Source organism: Nomascus leucogenys, chromosome 2 (genome assembly GCF_006542625.1).
Source record: "Nomascus leucogenys isolate Asia chromosome 2, Asia_NLE_v1, whole genome shotgun sequence".
NCBI lineage: Eukaryota > Metazoa > Chordata > Mammalia > Primates > Hylobatidae > Nomascus > Nomascus leucogenys.
This window is the reverse complement of record NC_044382.1, coordinates 1,710,128-1,726,611: the sequence shown is the minus strand read 5'-3', so window position 1 is coordinate 1,726,611 and position 16,484 is coordinate 1,710,128. Positions and strand designations below refer to the sequence as shown.

The 16,484-nt window shown below is 45.2% G+C and overlaps 1 protein-coding gene across 1 annotated transcript in view; it reads left to right on the top strand.

The window, feature by feature from the left end:
• The window catches only part of MAML1 (mastermind like transcriptional coactivator 1), a 49,261-nt gene that overhangs the window by 1,395 nt on the left and 31,382 nt on the right, over positions 1-16,484 (top strand). The gene's annotated exons all lie outside the window — the stretch shown is intronic.

The window sequence follows — 16,484 nt, the reverse complement described above, 5'->3', positions numbered from 1 at the left end:
GGTTTTCTTGGGGACTTTATTTTAAAACAAATGTGAAAATCTAATTTGTTATGTGTATTTTTAAATTCATACCTTTATTATCTCTCACCTGGGCTATTGCAGTGCCTGTCCCTAGCTAACTAACCAGTCTTTAGGCGTTTAGTTTCTCTCTCCCTTCCTCTCGAAATGCTAGAAATCCTTCTATTGCTTGAAGGGATGAAGTTCAAAGTCTTTGGTTTGGCATTTGGGACCAGTCTGACCTAACCTATCTTTTAATGTCCCTCACAGGTCCTCTGCTCTGGTTGAATTGTTTTTCTCATTCTCTTCCACACTAGCCTTGATTGCTGGGCTAGAAGAAAAAAAAACACTCAGATTTCATTGCTTATTTTATCAACTGGTCAAGCCTTCTCATCTTCACTTCTCTCATCTGTAAACTAGGGGCATGTTGGGCTTATTATCTCCCTGTGTTCTTTCCCCGCCCTCCCCTCACTCTGTTGCCCAGGCTGGAGTGCAGAGGCACAGTCATGTCTCACTTCAGCCTCAACCTCCCTGGCTCAAGACTCCTCAATCCTCCCGCCTCAGCCTCCTGAGTAACTGGGACCAACCACAGTTGCACACCACCATGCCTGGCTAAATAAAAAAAGTATATTTTCTGTTAGAGATGGGGTCTCACTATATTGCCTAGGCTGGTCTTGAACTCCTGGGCTCAAGTGATCCTTTCTTCCAACTTGGCCTCTGAAAGTGCTGAGATTATAGGCATGAGCCACCGCACCGTGCCACCCCCAGGGTTTCATTTAAGAATAAAAAGAAATGAGCGTGGACATGAAAATACAGTATTTCATAAATTTAAAGGCCGCCTGTGGGACCCTCCTCCATCCCTTTCAGAATCCTGCCACCCTGACAGTCCCAGCTTATCTCTTTGTTCTGCCTTAAAGCTAGTTCCTGACCACCCTAACCCACAGCAGTAAGAATCTCCTTTGTCAAAACATTTAGGAAACATATTAATTTATTTATTTTGAGACCGAGTCTTGCCCTGTCGCCCAGGCTGGAGCGCAATGGCGCGATCTCGGCTGACAGCAATCTCCGCCTCCCGGGTTCGAGTGATTCTCCTGCCTCAGCCTCCCTACTAGCTGGGATTACAGGCGCTGGCCACCATGCCCAGCTAATAATTTTTGTATTTTTAGTAGAGATGGGGTTTCACCATGTTGGCCAGTCTGGTCTCGAACTCCTGACCTCAGATAATCCACCTGCCTCGGCCTCCCGAAGTGCTGGGATTACAGGTGTGAGCCACTGCACCTGGCCTATTTATTTTTTTTTTGAGACAGAGTCTCGCCCTGTCACCCAGGCTGGAGTGTAGCAGCGGGATCTCTGCTCACTGAAACCTCTCCCTCCCCGGTTCAAGCGATTCTCCTGCCTCAGCTTCCTGAGTATCTGGGATTACAGGCACACACCACCATGCTGGGCTAATTTTTGTATTTTTAGTAGAGACGGGGTTTCTCCTTGTTGGCCAGGCTGGTCTCGAACCCCTGACCTCGTGATCCACCCACCTTGGGCTCCCAAAGTGCTGGGATTACAGGTGTGAGCCACCGTGCCCGGCCTATGCTATTTATTTTTAGCACATGGTCACTTATTACTTTAGGTCACATCTTTCCAACTAGACTGTCAGCTCTGGGAGGCAGGGAGGGCTTGGGCTCACAGTTGGGTATTACACATCTTAGGTGCATCTTAAGTGCCTGTTGAGTTATTGATATAAACTTGGTAGTGCTTTACTCAATAATAATCTCTCCTCCTATACACTAGCCTCAAAAAGCAAGTTGATGTAACTTCATGAGCCACGTTTCATGGCTCATAGTAACAACTCTTGTAAGGAGGGACTTTTTAAATTTTTTTTAGGGAGTTTCGCTTTGTTGCCAGGCTGGAGTGGAATGGTGCCATCTTGGCTCACTGCAACCTCCGCCTCCCAGGTTCAAGCAATTCCCCTGCCTCAGCCCCCCAAGTAGCTGGGACTACAGGCTTGTGCCACCACGCTCCCCTAATTTTTTGTATTTTAGTAGAGACAGGGTTTCACCATGTTGGCCAGGATGGTCTCGATCTCCTGACCTTGTGATCCTCCCGCACCGGCCTCCCAAAGTGCTGGGATTACAGGCATGAGCCACCACGCTCGGCCTGTGTAAGGAAGGACTTTTAAGAGTAGTTCGTGGTCATTGCAATTGAAGTAAATAATGAAAGCTCATAAAAATCATAGTTTAATACACAAATAGTTGCCTTGAACCCTCCTTAGAAAGTATATTAGTGGGGGCTGGGCGCAGTGGTTCACTCCTGTAATCCCAGCACTTTGGGAGGCAGAGGTGGGCGGATCACCTGAGGTCAGGAGTTCGAGACCAGCCTGGCTAACATGGTGAAACCCCGTCTCTACTAAAAATACAAAAATTAGCTGGACATGTGGCATGCGCCTGTGGTCCCAGCTACACGGCAGGCTGAGGGAGGAGAATCGCTGGAACCTGGGAGACAGAGGTTACAGTGAGCTGAGATCGTACCACTGCACTCCAGCCTGGGCAACAGAGGGAGACTCTGTCTCAAAAGAAAAAAAAAAAAGGTAGTAATGATTCAATTTTTGTTTAAAGTTGTTCTAAGAATTTAGACCCTATATGATTTTTTTAGTCTTGAGTCAGTGGAGGAAACTGGGCATGCTGTTTGACAATAAATTAATTCTGAGTGTGTTAGAATTTGAATCTAATTTGTCAGTCATTCCTTTTAATGTCAGAGCTTAATCAGATATGCCATGTTAAGGTGATGTCTTTTTATCACATTAAACCTTGACCTATGGACTTCTTGAGTTTAAACTCTACGGTGGATGTGCTTTTCTGTGTCTCTGCTAGGAAGAGGGACGCTTTCCATTTGGACTCCAAGTTAGTCTAGCTGAGCTCTTTGGCCTTGGAATGGGGTCATCGGAACAGAAGATAAGTATCATTAAGAAAACAGTGGCTCCTTCCATTCAGGGGGAAGAGAGTCCTTGAGTATGTACGATTTTGGCTTGGAGAAACAGCTTTGCACAAAGAGATGGAAAGAAGGTACCTCTTAGTCATTGTTATTTCTGACAACTCCACGTATTTGATCTCATTAATATTTCTTACATAAGGAATATTATAAGTTCTTAATTTTTTTCCAAGTGAACTGTATACTGTTTGGCAGTCATTTCATAGTTACTTCACCAGCAACCCATTTGTATGACTGAGAAGGGATCAGATTTACTGCTAGAGTTTACTTCACTTCAGATGATTGTTTTCTTAGGATATCCCACCACAGCGAAGTCTCAGCCACTATCTGCTTAGTCTGTTAGAGATGAATCAGAAACACTGTTTCAGGCTTTTTCTCTATTCTAATTTTCAAGGAATGAGTCTATTAGGTTTTCATTTCTTTTCCTTTTTTCTTGAAACAGGGTCTGGCTCTATCACCCAGTGGCACGATCGTGGGGCACTGCAGCCTTGAACTCCTGGGCTCCAGGGGTCCTCCCACCTCAGCCTCCTGAGTAGCTGGGACTACAGGTGTGCACTACCACACCCGGCTAGGTTTTAAAGTTTTTTGTAGAGATGGGTGTGAGCCACCTTGCCTGGCCGGAAGTTGCTTTTCTTACTTAGTTTTAGGTGTGTGAAGTTTCTTTCTCTCTTTTTTAACCTTTTATTTGTAAATAATGTCAAACTTAGAGAAAAGCTCTAAGTTTGGTACAAAGAATTCTGGTTACTTAGATTTACCTGTTGTCACTGTTGTGCCCCATTTGTTATCATTTGCACATTCTCTCTCTCCCACCCTCTGCCTCTTTTTCTCTCTCTCAGACTTTTATTCTCTGAACCACCTGAGAGTATGCTGCACACCTCATAGCTCTCTGCTCCCAAACCACCCCATGTGTACCTTTTAAGAGTTAAGAAAGCTGTTAATTTTGTAGACCAAACTCATGTAAGAATTATGAAATAACAAATTATTTCTAGGAAGTAGATATTTCTGAATATAAAATAGATACTATACTGTAATCATGTGGGGTATTAGTTTTTTTAAAAAGATGATCAGTGTGGCTTTAGGATCTCATTTCTTCCTGTAATGCCTGAGACCTTGTCTAGAACCCTCTTTCCTTTTTTGTCTTCAGTATCTCCCTTCCCAACTGAGTCTTTCCCTTCAGCTTCAAATATTGAACAAATATTCTCCACACTGACAAGTCCTGTGTTTTCTCACTGTCAGAATAGTATTCCATATTCTTCCTTCCCTTTGCCCTTCCCACTTGAACTTCTCATTTACTCATTAGCCTATGGTAATGTGCCTTCTACCTCTTCTATTCCTCTGAAGTTGCCTCCGTAAAGGACACCAAGGATGGACTTGCCAAATTCATTGGCATCTTTTTTTTTTTTGAGACAGGGTCTCACTGTGTTGCCTAGGCTGGAGTGCAGTGGCACCATTATGGCTCGCTACAGCCTCAACCTCCCAGGCTCAAGTGATCCTCCCACCACAGCCTCCTGAGTAGCTGGGACTACAGGCGTGAGCCACCACACCCAGCCTCATTGGCATCTTAGTCATCATTCTTCGTGACTTCTTCCTTTTCTTAGCTTCTCATCTCTTCTGATTTCCTTTTCAGCTTTCTGACTTTTTTTCTCAGTCTCCTTACTATTTTCCCTTATTAATTCATGCAGCAAATATTTGAGTGCCTGCTGCAGGCCAGAGTACAGTCAGTCCTCCGTATCTGCGCATTCTGCATCTGCGGATTCAACCAACTGTAGATAGAAGATATTTTTTGGAAAAAAACAGTAAAGAAATAACAATACAACAAATAACACAAATTTTAAAATGCAGCTCAGCATGGTGGCTCATGCCTGTAATCTCAGATCTTTTGGGAGGCTGCGGTGGGAGGATAGCTTGAGCTCAGGAGTTTTAGACCAGGCTTAGCAATATAACAAGACTCCATCTCTAAAATAGAATAGAATAGAACAGAACGGAACAGAATGAAATAGAATAGAATAGAAAAATAAAAATAAAAATATAGCTGGATATGGTGGCTCACACCTGTAATTCTAGCACTTCAAGAGGCCAAAGCTGGTGGATTTCTTGAGCCCAGGAGTTCGACACCAACCTGAGCAGCATAGTGAGATGTCATCTCTATAAAGGCGTGGTGGCATGCACCTGTGTTCTCAGCTCCTTGGGAGACCGAGGTAGGAGGATTGTGTGGGACTGGGAGGTAAAGGCTGCAGCAAGCTGTGATTGCGCCACTGCACCTTAGCCCCTGGGTGACATCCAGACCCTGCCTCAAAAATAAATAAACTAAAAAATAAAAATATGATAACATTTACATAGCATTTCTATCATACAAAGTATTGTAAGTAATCTAGAGGTGATTTAAAGTATACTGGAGGATGTGTATATATTATTGCAAATACTAGGCCATTTTATATAAGGGACTTGAGCATCCTTGGATTTTGGTATCCCGGTGGGGCTGGGCAGGGATCTTAGAACCAATTCCCCGTGGATACCAAGGGAACTACTGTATATAGTAGTGAATAGGACAAATTAAAATTCTGCTGTAATGGAGAAAGAGGAAATCAGTAATTTTGTTAATTTTGTTATAATAAGTGCTAAGCAAAAATTAGAAACAGAGTAATGTGATACTAAATGACAGTAGTAGCTTAAGATGCCTTGATTGGAGCTTGATGATTGAGAGGCTGTCAGTCAGCTGAAAGTCTTAGAACATTCCAGTCAGAGAGAACCACCAGTACAAAGTGTCTGAGGCAGGACCCTTCTGAGTCGGCATGAAGAACAGAAAGCAGGCCAGTGTGTCTGGAGCAGTGTGGCACCTAGGACCAGATCAAGTGCAGTAGGAAGCAGTAGCAGGATAGGGAGCAGAAACATGATATGATCCAACTTAGGTTTTTTTGCTCTGCTGCCCAGCCTGGAGTGCGGTGGCGCAATCTCAGCTCACTACAAGCTCCACCTCCCAGGTTCACACCATTTTCCTGCCTCAGGCTCCCAAGTAGCTGGGACTATAGGCCCCCGCCACCAGGCCCGGCTAATTTTTGTTTGTTTGTTTGTTTGTTTGTTTGTTTGTTTGTTTTTTAGTAGAGACGGGTTTCACCGTGTTAGCCAGGATGGTCTCTATCTCCTGACTTGTGATCCGCCCACCTCAGCCTCCCAAAGTGCTGGGATTACAGGTGTGAGCCACTGTGCCCGGCCGATCTTTAAGTTTTTAAAGATTGTTCTGGTGCTAGGTGGAGGATGCCTGGGGTTGGTATGGACAGGAGTGGATGCATATAAAGCTTTTGTAGCTCTCTGGATGCCAGGGCTGGGGCTGGTGGTAGCAGTGGAGATGGAGAAGAGGAGATGGGTTTTGGACAGTTCCTGAGAGCAGAGGTGACAGGACTGGGTTGCTGGACTAGATGGCTTTGTTTTGGGGGCAAGAGAGGGGAGTGTTCAAGGGAAATTCCTAGTTTTATGGCTTGAGAAACTTTCTTTGCACTTTAAAAATATTAGTGTTCTCTAGGCAACTATATCCCTGACCATTTTCACTCTTTTTTTTCCCTGGGTAATGTTATTGATTCTTTCATAGCTTCATTTGTCACCTGTAATAATACTCTCCAAATCCCCAGTCCAGATCTGTCTTCCAGATTTCAAATCCACATTTCCAGCTGTCTGCTGGACATTTTCATCTTTCCAGGATATATTTCCGACATATCCAAAATGGACTTTCCCTTTTTCCTCCCAAATCATATGTTCCTTCTAAGTATTTTCCCTAACCCAGTCATCCAGAGTAAAACCTGGGAATTTTCCACTCCTTTTCCACAATTCCCAGCGTTCAGTTGGTGGTTCTTTCAACCAACATTGAAGTCCTGCTGGAGCCAGGAATCGTGGTAGATGCTGAACCTGTATCGCATAGCCTAAGTGGGGGCAGATGATACATAGGTCATTGCAAAGCCAAGTTCAGGGCTAAAGCCTGTGAGAATATTGAGAAAGGGGGATGCCTTTTTGGTGAAGTTTGGAAGGCTTTAAAGAATTGACTCTTGGCCGGGAGTGGTGGCTCACGCCTGTAATCCCAGCACTTTGAGAGGCTGAGGTGGGCGGATCACTTGAGGTCAGGAGTTCAAGAGCAGCCTGGCCAAAATGGTGAAACCCCGTCTCTAGTAGAAAATACAAAAATTAGCCGGGCATGGTAGCATACACCTGTAATCCCAGTTACTCGGGAGGCTGAGGCAGGACAATCACTTGAACCCAGGAGATCGAGGTTGTAGTGAGCTGAGATTGTGACATTGTACTACAGCCTGGGTGGCAGAGCGAGACTCTGTCTCAAAAAAAAAAAAGAATTTACTTTTAAGGTGGATCTTAAGCTTTAGCTAGATGCTTTCCCCAAAGGTGTTCCATGGAACACTAATTTCATGGGCTGTTGAAAGTTACATTGGAACACATTTGAGGAACACTGGGCTAAACAATTCTTTTTCCCTCTGAGCATCTGCACATATCGGCTAAACAAATTTTTTTTATTTTTAAAATTTATTTTATTGATATATTTTTTGAAACGGAATCTCCCTCTGTCACCAGGCTGGAGTGCAGTGGGGTGATCTCGGCTCACTGCAACCTCCACCTCCTGGGTTCAAGCAATTTTCCCACCTCAGCCTCCCAAGTAGCTGAGGCTAATTTTTTGTATTTTTAGTAGAGACGGGGTTTCACCATGTTTGCTAGATTGGTCTCGAACTCCTGACCTCGGGTGGGCCACCTGCCTCGGTCTCCCAAAGTGCAGGGATTACAGCTGTGAGCCACCGCACCTGGCCAACAAATTTAATTTGCTTTATTAAGAACAGTTTTGGCTAGGCACGATGGCTCATGCCTGTAATCCCAGCACTTTGGGAGGCCAAGGCGGGTGGATCACCTGAGGTCAGGAGTTTGAGACCAGTCTGGCCAATATGGTGAAACCTTGTCTCTACTAAAAATAGAAAAATTAGCTGGGCGTGGTGGTATGTGCCTGTAATCCCAGCTACTCAGGAGGCTGAGGCAGGGGAATCCCTAGTACCTGGGCACCGGAGGTTGCAGTGAGCCGAGATCGTGACACTGCACTCCAGCCCAGGTGACAGAGTGAGATTCCATCTCAAAATTAAAAAAAAAAAAAAAACCAGAACATTTTTGCCACATTAAGTGTCTCACACCGGTAATCCCAGCATTTTGGGAGGCTGAGGTGGGTGGATCATTTGAGATCAGGAGTTCGAGACCAGCCTTGCCAACATGGTGAAACCCCGTCGCTACTAAAAAAATGAAAATAAATTAGCTGGGCGTGACGGCACACACCTGTAATCCCAGGTACTTGGGAGGCTGAGGCAGGAGGCAGGAGAATCACTGGAACCCAGAAGGCGGAGGTTACAGTGAGCTGAAATTGTGCCACTGCACTCCAGCCCAGGTGACAGAGCAAGATTCCATCTAAAAAGAAAGAACATTTCAAATCTTTAATATGCGGCTATGCATGAAGACATGAGCTCTTATCAAGGGGCATTTAATAGGACTTTGATTTCCTTTAGGGCACTAAGCAAAAGCACTAGTCGTTCTTTGAATTTGGGACTTAAAGGCAAGAAGGTGAGTTAGGTCATGAAAACCCTTATATTTGAGACTGGGTGTTTGGACAAAATAATGTTGAAATACTGTGAACTCCTTCACACTTTTTTTTTTTGAGACAGAGTTTCGCTCCTGTTGCCCAGGCTGGAGTGCAATAGCACCATCTTGGCTCACTGCAACCTCTACCTCCCGGGTTCAAGTGATTCCCCTGCCTCAGCCTCCTGAGTAGCTGGGATTACAGGCAGGTGCCACCATGCCAGGCTAATTTTGTATTTTTAGTAGAGATGGGGTTTCTCCATGTTGGTCAGGCTGGTCTCGAACTCACGACCTCAGGTAATTGGTCCACCTCAGTCTCCCAAAGTGCTGGGATTACAGGCGTGAGCCACCACACCTAGCCAGCAATGTTACTCAGTATTTTGAAACCTGAATTGTGTGGCAAAAAATCACAGTTACATATCATCAAAAATTAACTTATCAGTTGACAACTTGGTTAGTCTTTTAATTTCGTTGAAAACTAAGAATTAGAAACCATGCGACTTGCAAAAGGATTTATCTAGTCATTAGTCTTCACTCTCAGTGAGAAATATAACAAAAAGGCTTTAGCAAGTCTTATAAATTGGTTATTGATTATGCCTGTTATTCTTTCAGTTAAGAGGTACCTTGTTTCTTTCTTTCTTTGTCATTTCCCAGCCCCCCACCCCTGAAACAGAGTCTCAGGCTGGGTTTATTTTTTATTTTTTGTAGAGATGAAGTCTTCTCTGTCTCCCAACCTGGAGTGCAGTGGCTATTCATAGGTGCTATTATGGTGCACTATAGCCTTCAACTCCTGAGCTTAGCTCCCTAGTAGCTGGGACTACAGATGTGTGCCAATGCACCTGGCTTTCACACTTTTAATTAGTGTGTTTTTGCTGTTCTGTATTAGACTATGAGCAACTTAAGAGCAAGACCAAGAGTCTGGCATTGTACCTGCTGTATTTGGCAGTCATCAAGCATCTGTTGAATGTGTGTTAATGGTATTATAGAAGGAACTCTGAAGTGAGAGTCAGAAGCTGTATGGCTTTGGGCTAGGACCAGTTTAGAAGTGGAGTTGATAGAGGTAAGGCAGTAGGTCCTGATTTGCACACCCACGTTTAGGGCTTCATTGATCACACTAGGAGGGAGCAACCTAAATGTCCATCACAGATGAATGGATAAAGAAAATGTGGCATATCCATACAACGGAATATTATTCAGCCTTAAAAAGGAAGGAAATAGGCCAGGTGCGGTGGCTCACGCCTGTAATCCCAGCACTTTGGGAGGCCGAGGCAGGCCGATCACGAGGTCAGGAGATCGAGACCATCTTGGCTAACATGGTGAAACCCCATCTCTACTAAAAATACAAAAAATTAGCCGGGTGAGGTGGCAGGCACCTGTAGTCCCAGCTACTCGGGAGGCTGAGGCAGGAGAATGGTGTGAACCCTGGGAGGTGGAGCCTGCAGTGAGCCGAGATCGCGCCACTGCACTGCAGCCTGGGCGACAGTGAGACTCCATCTCAAAAAAAAAAAAAAAAAAAAAAAGGAAGGAAATACTGTTATATGCTACAACATGATCTTTGAGGACATTATGCTAAGTGAAATAAGACAGTCACAAAAAATAAATATTGCATGATTCTACTTATTTGAGATGTCTAAAATAAACTCATAGAAACGGAAAGTAGAATGGTAGTTGTCATGGGCTCAGGGAAGAGATAGGGGAGTTGTTCATGGATATAACTAGATGAGTAAGTTCTAGTTACACAACAATGTGTATTTGGTTAACACTGTTGTATACTTTATTTACTTATTTTTTTGAGATGGAGCCTCACTCTCTCGCCCAGGCTGGAGTGCAGTGGTGAGATCTCGGCTCACTGCAGCCTCCACCTCCCGGGTTCAAGCGATCCTTGTGTCTCAGCCTCCTGAGTAGCTGGGACTACAGGTGCCCACCACCATGCCTGGCTAATTTTGTATTTTTAGTAGAGACGGGATTTTGCCATGTTGGCCAGGCTGGACTCAAACTCCTGACCTCAAGTGATCCACCCACCTCGGCCTCTCAAAGTGCTGGGATTACAGCCATGAGCCACTGCACCCAGCCGACTACTGTATACTTTAAAAAGTTAAGATGGTAAATTTTATGTTCTGTGCCTTTGACCACAGTTTTTGAAAAATGAGACAGAAGCTGTGATTTTATAAACCACATGCCCTAAAAATGTTCCAACAATATTATAAGAGTTGTTTAATAAAGGCATATCAATAAAATTTAAGGACCAGTGTAAGTGGTCCAGCATCTGAATAATAGGAATTACAGGAAGAGAGAAAACAAGGTGGGAAGTGACTTGTAAAATAGTTGATAACAGAAGCACATGAGCCAACAGATTAAAACTGTATACTTGTGCCTAGCACTAGGGAAGAAAATAGACCTTCTGAACACTGAGTTTATAGAAAAGATTTACAAGCTTCTGGATGGGAGAGTACCAGGTCACATATCAAGAATCAGAATGTCTTTGGACTTCATGGCAGCAGCATAGGAAGCAAAAAGAGAATTGGAACAATGTCTTCAAAATTCTGAAGGAAAGTGATTACTAACTTGGACTCCTATACCTAGCCAAACTATACAACAAGAATAAGTGAGAAAAAGGTGGTGTTTTTTGTTTTGTTTTGTTTTGTTTTTTGAGATGGAGTCTCACTCTGTCGCCTGGGCTGGAATTCAGTGGCATGATCTTGGCTCACTGCAACCTCCACCTCCTGGGTTTGAGCGATTCCCCTGTCTAGGCCTCCTGAGTAGCTGGGATTACAGGCGCCTGCCACCACGCCTGCTAGTTGTTGTTGTTTGAGATGGAGTTTCGCTCTTGTTGCCCAGGCTGGGGTGCAATGGCGCGATCTCTGCTCACTGCAACCTCCGCCTCCGGGTTCAAGCGATTCTCCTGCCTCAGCCTCCCGAGTAGCTGAGATTACAGGCATGCGCCACCACGCCTGGATAATTTTGTGTTTTTAGTAGAGACAGGATTTCTCCATGTTGGTCAGGCTGGTCTTGAACTCCCAACCTCAAGTGATCCACCCGCCTCGGCCTCCCAAAGTACTAGGATTACAGACGTGAGCCACTGCACCCAGCAAATTTTTGTATTTTTAGTAGAGAAGGGGTTTCACCATGTTGGCCAGGCTGGTCTTGAACTCCTGACCTCAAGTGATCTGCCCGCCTCGGCTTCCCAAAGTGCTGGGATTACAGGCGTGAGCCACTGTGCCTGGCCGAAAAAGGTTTAAAAAATTTAAATGTCACATACTCCTTCTCAAGAAGCTACTGGAAGATGTGTTCCACCAAATTGAAAGAGTAAATCAAGAAAGAGTAAGACACGGATACAGCAAACAGGAGCCCAACACAGAAGACATGGCCTGGGAGGCCCACAGAGGATGGTGAGAAGTGATCCTAGGGTGGCGGCTCTGCAGCAGACGTGGAGGGCAACTGAGCCATACTGCAGCAGTGTGACCCACCGAGAGCTGAAGGCAGGCCATGGTGAGCTTAGAAGCAGGAAGTACAGGGCAGCCCCCTCGCTCTGACTGTATTTCCACTGCAGGTCCAGCGCCTGGTCCCCACCTTGGCCCTGCCAGGTGCCTGACTGTGCCGAGCCCTGTGTTTCCCAAAGCTCCAAGATCTTGCTCACGACTTCCTCAGGAGGGGCTTTGTCAGCTCCCAGAGAAGCAGAAGTCAGATCACAACCTGGAGACTGATGCGCTAACCTCCTGGAGCCTCCATCCAGCAGGGGCAGTGCTGCCCTCTCCTTGCACTGCCGGTGTGCACCTGCTCTCCGCTTTAATATTAATCATCTTTGATATTCATTTACATGTAGTTATAATAGCTGCCCAAATAGTGAAATAGTAAATAAAATTACCAGATGATCTTCTGTGGATGTGGCCATGTGCTCATCTCCTGCGGATTCTTGCTTAAGACTTCACATGCTTACTCTGTGAGCCCTTTCCTGAGCACCTTATTTGGAATCATAAGTCCCACCAACTCTCTTTTTCAGTGATTTGTTTTCTCGGGAGTACGTCTCAGCTAGAATATAGGCTCTAGGAGAGCCTGTGGTTTTGTTTGTTTGTTTTCTCTGCTGTATCCCTAGGGCCCAGAGAGTGGCTGGCTCAGTCAGCTCTCAGTAGATTTTTTTTGTTTCTGTTTTTTTTTTAAGACAGGTTCTCTCTGACTCCCAGGCAGGAGTACAGTGGCCTGATCTAGGCTCACTGCAACCTCTGCTTCCTGGGCTCAAGCTATTCTCCTGCTTCAGTGTCCTGAGTAGCTGGGATTACAGACATGAGCCACCATGTCTGGCTAATTGTTGTATTTTTTGTAGAGATGAGGTCTTGCCGTGTTCCCCAGTGGTCTTGAACTCCTGAGTGCAAAGCGAACCGCTTGCCTGGGCTTCCCAAAGTGCTGGGATTACAGGCCTGACGGCTCTCAGTAGATTCTTATTGGATAAATTGAATGAGATGATGAGGAAGAGTTGGCTAGAAAGAGAAAGGTGGGCAAGGATGACAATTTCCAAGGAGGCAGCTGGCACGGAGCCACAAAGTGCCTGCTGTATTGAGCCCTGTGTGCAGTAAGGAGCTGCTGCTGGACCCAGGCGGCAGGTCCCGGGGGCTTCCATTATCTTCAGTGCCGTCCTGAAAACTTAGTTGTTCAAGGCTACTTTTTTTTTTTTTTTGAATCAGAATCTCGCTCTGTTGCCCAGGCTGGAGTGCAGTGGCACGATCTTGGCTCACTGCAACCTCTGTCTCCTGGGTTCAAGCAATTCTCCTGTCTCAGCTTCCCGAGTAGCTGGGACTACAGGCGCACGCCATGATGCGTAGCTAATTTTTTATTTTTAGTAGAGACGGGGTTTCACCATACTGGTCAGGCTGGTCTCAAACTCCTCACCTCAGGTGATCCACCCGCCTCGGCCTCCTAAAGTGCTGGGATTACAGGCGTGAGCCACCATGCCCAGCTAGCTATTTTCTATAGTTATACTGTCCATGAAGGTGGCCATCAGCCAGGTCAGGTTCTTAAGCATGTGGAATGCGCCTTGTTAAACTTGACTTGTGCTAAAAGTGTAAAATACACACTGGATTTCGAAAACTTAGTACCAAAATTTTTTTTGGTGCACTCACTTCAGTGGCTGTCACCTGTAATCCCAACACTTTGGGAGGCCAAGGCGGGCGGATGATGAGGTCGAGTTTGAGACCACCCTGGCCAGCATGGCGAAAGCCCGTCTCTACTAAAAATACAAAAATTAGGTAGGTATGGTGGCGCACACCTGTAATCCCAGCTACTCGGGAGGCTGAGGCAGGAGAATCACTTGAACCCGGGAGGCAGAGGGTGCAGTGAGCCAAGATCACGCCACTGCACTCCAGCCTGGGTGACAGAGCGAGATTCCGTCTCAGAAAAAGAAAAAATACAGATTATGGCCAGGCACAGTAGCTCATGCCTGTAATCCCAGCACTTTGGGAGGCCGAACTAGGCAGATCAGTTGAGCCCAGGAGTTCAAGACCAGCCTGGGCAGCATGGCAAAACACCATCTTTACAAAAAATTAGCCAGGCTTGGTGGTATACACCTGTAGTTCCAGCTACTAGGGAGGCTGAGGTGAGAGGATCATCTGAGCCTGGGAGGTCAGGGATGCAGTGAGCTGTGATTACACCACTGCACTCCATCCTGGGCAATAGAGTGAGACCTTGTCTCAAAGAAAAAAAAAAAAAAAAACACTGATTACATGTTAAAAAGATAATATATTAGGTTAAATAACATTATTAAATATATTATTAAAATTTTTTTATTTATACCACTGCACTCCATCCTGGGCGATAGAGTGAGACCTCGTCTCAAAGAAAAAAAAAAATACTGATTACATGTTAAAAAGATAATATAGGCCCGGTGTGGTGGCTCACACCTGTAATCCCAGCACTTTGGGAGGCTGAGGCAGGTGGATCACGAGGTGAAGAGATCAAGACCATCCTGGCCAACATAGTGAAACCCCCTCTTTACTAAAAATGCAGAAATTAGCAGAGTGTGGTGGTGCACGCCTGTAGTCCCAGCTACTCAGGAGGCTGAGGCAGGAGAATTGCTTGAACCCGGGAGGCGGAGGTTGCAGTGAGCCGAGATCGCACCACTGCACTCCAGCCTGGCAACAGAGCTAGACTCTGTCTCAAAAAAAAAAAAAAAAAAGTGTGTGTGTGTGTGTGTATATATATATACATATATATATGTTTAAATCACATATTATTAAAGATATTAAAATTTTTTTCTCAAAAACTACTGATTATATGTTAAAAAGGTCATATATATTGAGTTAAATATGATATTAAAATTAGCACCATCTGTTTCTTTTTATGTGCTACTAGCAAATTTAAAGTTGCATATTTTGCCCACACTTGTGGCTGGCATATTTCTATTAGTGCTGTTGAGTAATGAGTACATTTGTATTGTGTTGAGTTTAACACTTTATTAGATACTCTTTTTTTTTTTTTTTTTTTTTTTTGGAGATGGAGTCTCGCTCTGTCACCCAGGCTGGAGTGCAGTGGCGTGATCTCAGCTCACTACAAGCTCCGCCTCCCGGATTCACGCCATTCTCCTGCCTCAGCCTCTGGATATTAGATACTCTTTATGTCCTCTTTCATCTGCGGAACTCATTTATTTTATTTTATTTTATTTTTTTGAGAAGGAGTCTCACTCAGCTGCCCAGGCTGGAGTGCAGTGGCGCAATCTCGGCTCACCGCAACCACCATCTCCCGGGTTCAAGTAATTCTCCAGTCTCAGCCTCCTGAGTAGCTGGGATTACAGGCACCCGCCATCATGCCCAGCTAATTTTTGTATTTTAGTAGAGACAGGGTTTCACCATGTTGGCCAGGCTGGTCTTGAACTCCTGACCCCAGGTAATCCGCCCGTCTTGGCCTCCCAAAGTGCTGGGATTACAGGCGTGAACCACAGCACCCGGCCCATCTGTGGAATTCTTACCTTACTGTCACTTCACAATCACCGGAACAGGAAAGACTGTATTCATAATTACTGATTTCAGTTTGCTCACCTAAATCCTAGATGCTGTTTTTTAGTGTGTGTGTGTGTGTGTGTGTGTGTGTGTGTGTGCGCGCGCGCGCGCTGTGGTGAAGGAGTCCTGAATTCACATTGTCTTTGGCCTCTGGCAGTCTGCCTTCTGATTTCACTACTCAATTAAACTAGTCTATCCTGACATCTCTAATGCGTTCTTACTTTCATTACCCTCCGTGCTACGTTTGATAATATTTCAAATTTTTCTTCTTAAGATAGAATTGCTGCACTTAACTCCCAGATCCGTTTGGACAAGTAGTTTCAATTGTTTTATTTGTTTTTTTGGTTTTTTTTTTTTTTTGAGACGGAGTCTGGCTCTGTCACCCAGGCTGGAGTGCAGTGGCGCGATCTCGGCTCACTGCAAGCTCCGCCTCCCGGGTTCACGCCATTCTCCTGCCTCAGCCTCTCCGAGTAGCTGGGACTCCAGGAGCCCGCCACCATGCCTGGCTAATTTTTTTGTATTTTTAGTAGAGACGGGGTTTCACGTGGTCTCGATCTCCTGACCTCGTGATCCGCCCGCCTCGGCCTCCCAAAGTGCTGGGATTACAAGCGTGAGCCACCGCACCTGGCCAATTGTTTTATTTGTAAAGGGAATAAGGGTGTCCAGCTTGGTCAGAGGAGTTTGAGGAGTAAATGCATGTTCTGGACTTACACACCAAGTGATTGATGCCTCGAAGAAAGCAAATGGCTAAGGATTAAGACAGTAGTGGATGAGATGAATAATGGGGGAGAAGTGTTTCTGTTTGGGTTGTTTTATTATTATTATTATTATTATTATTATTATTATTTATTTATTTATTTATTTTTGAGACAGGGTTTCGCCCTTGTTGCCCAGGCTGCAGTGCAATGGTGT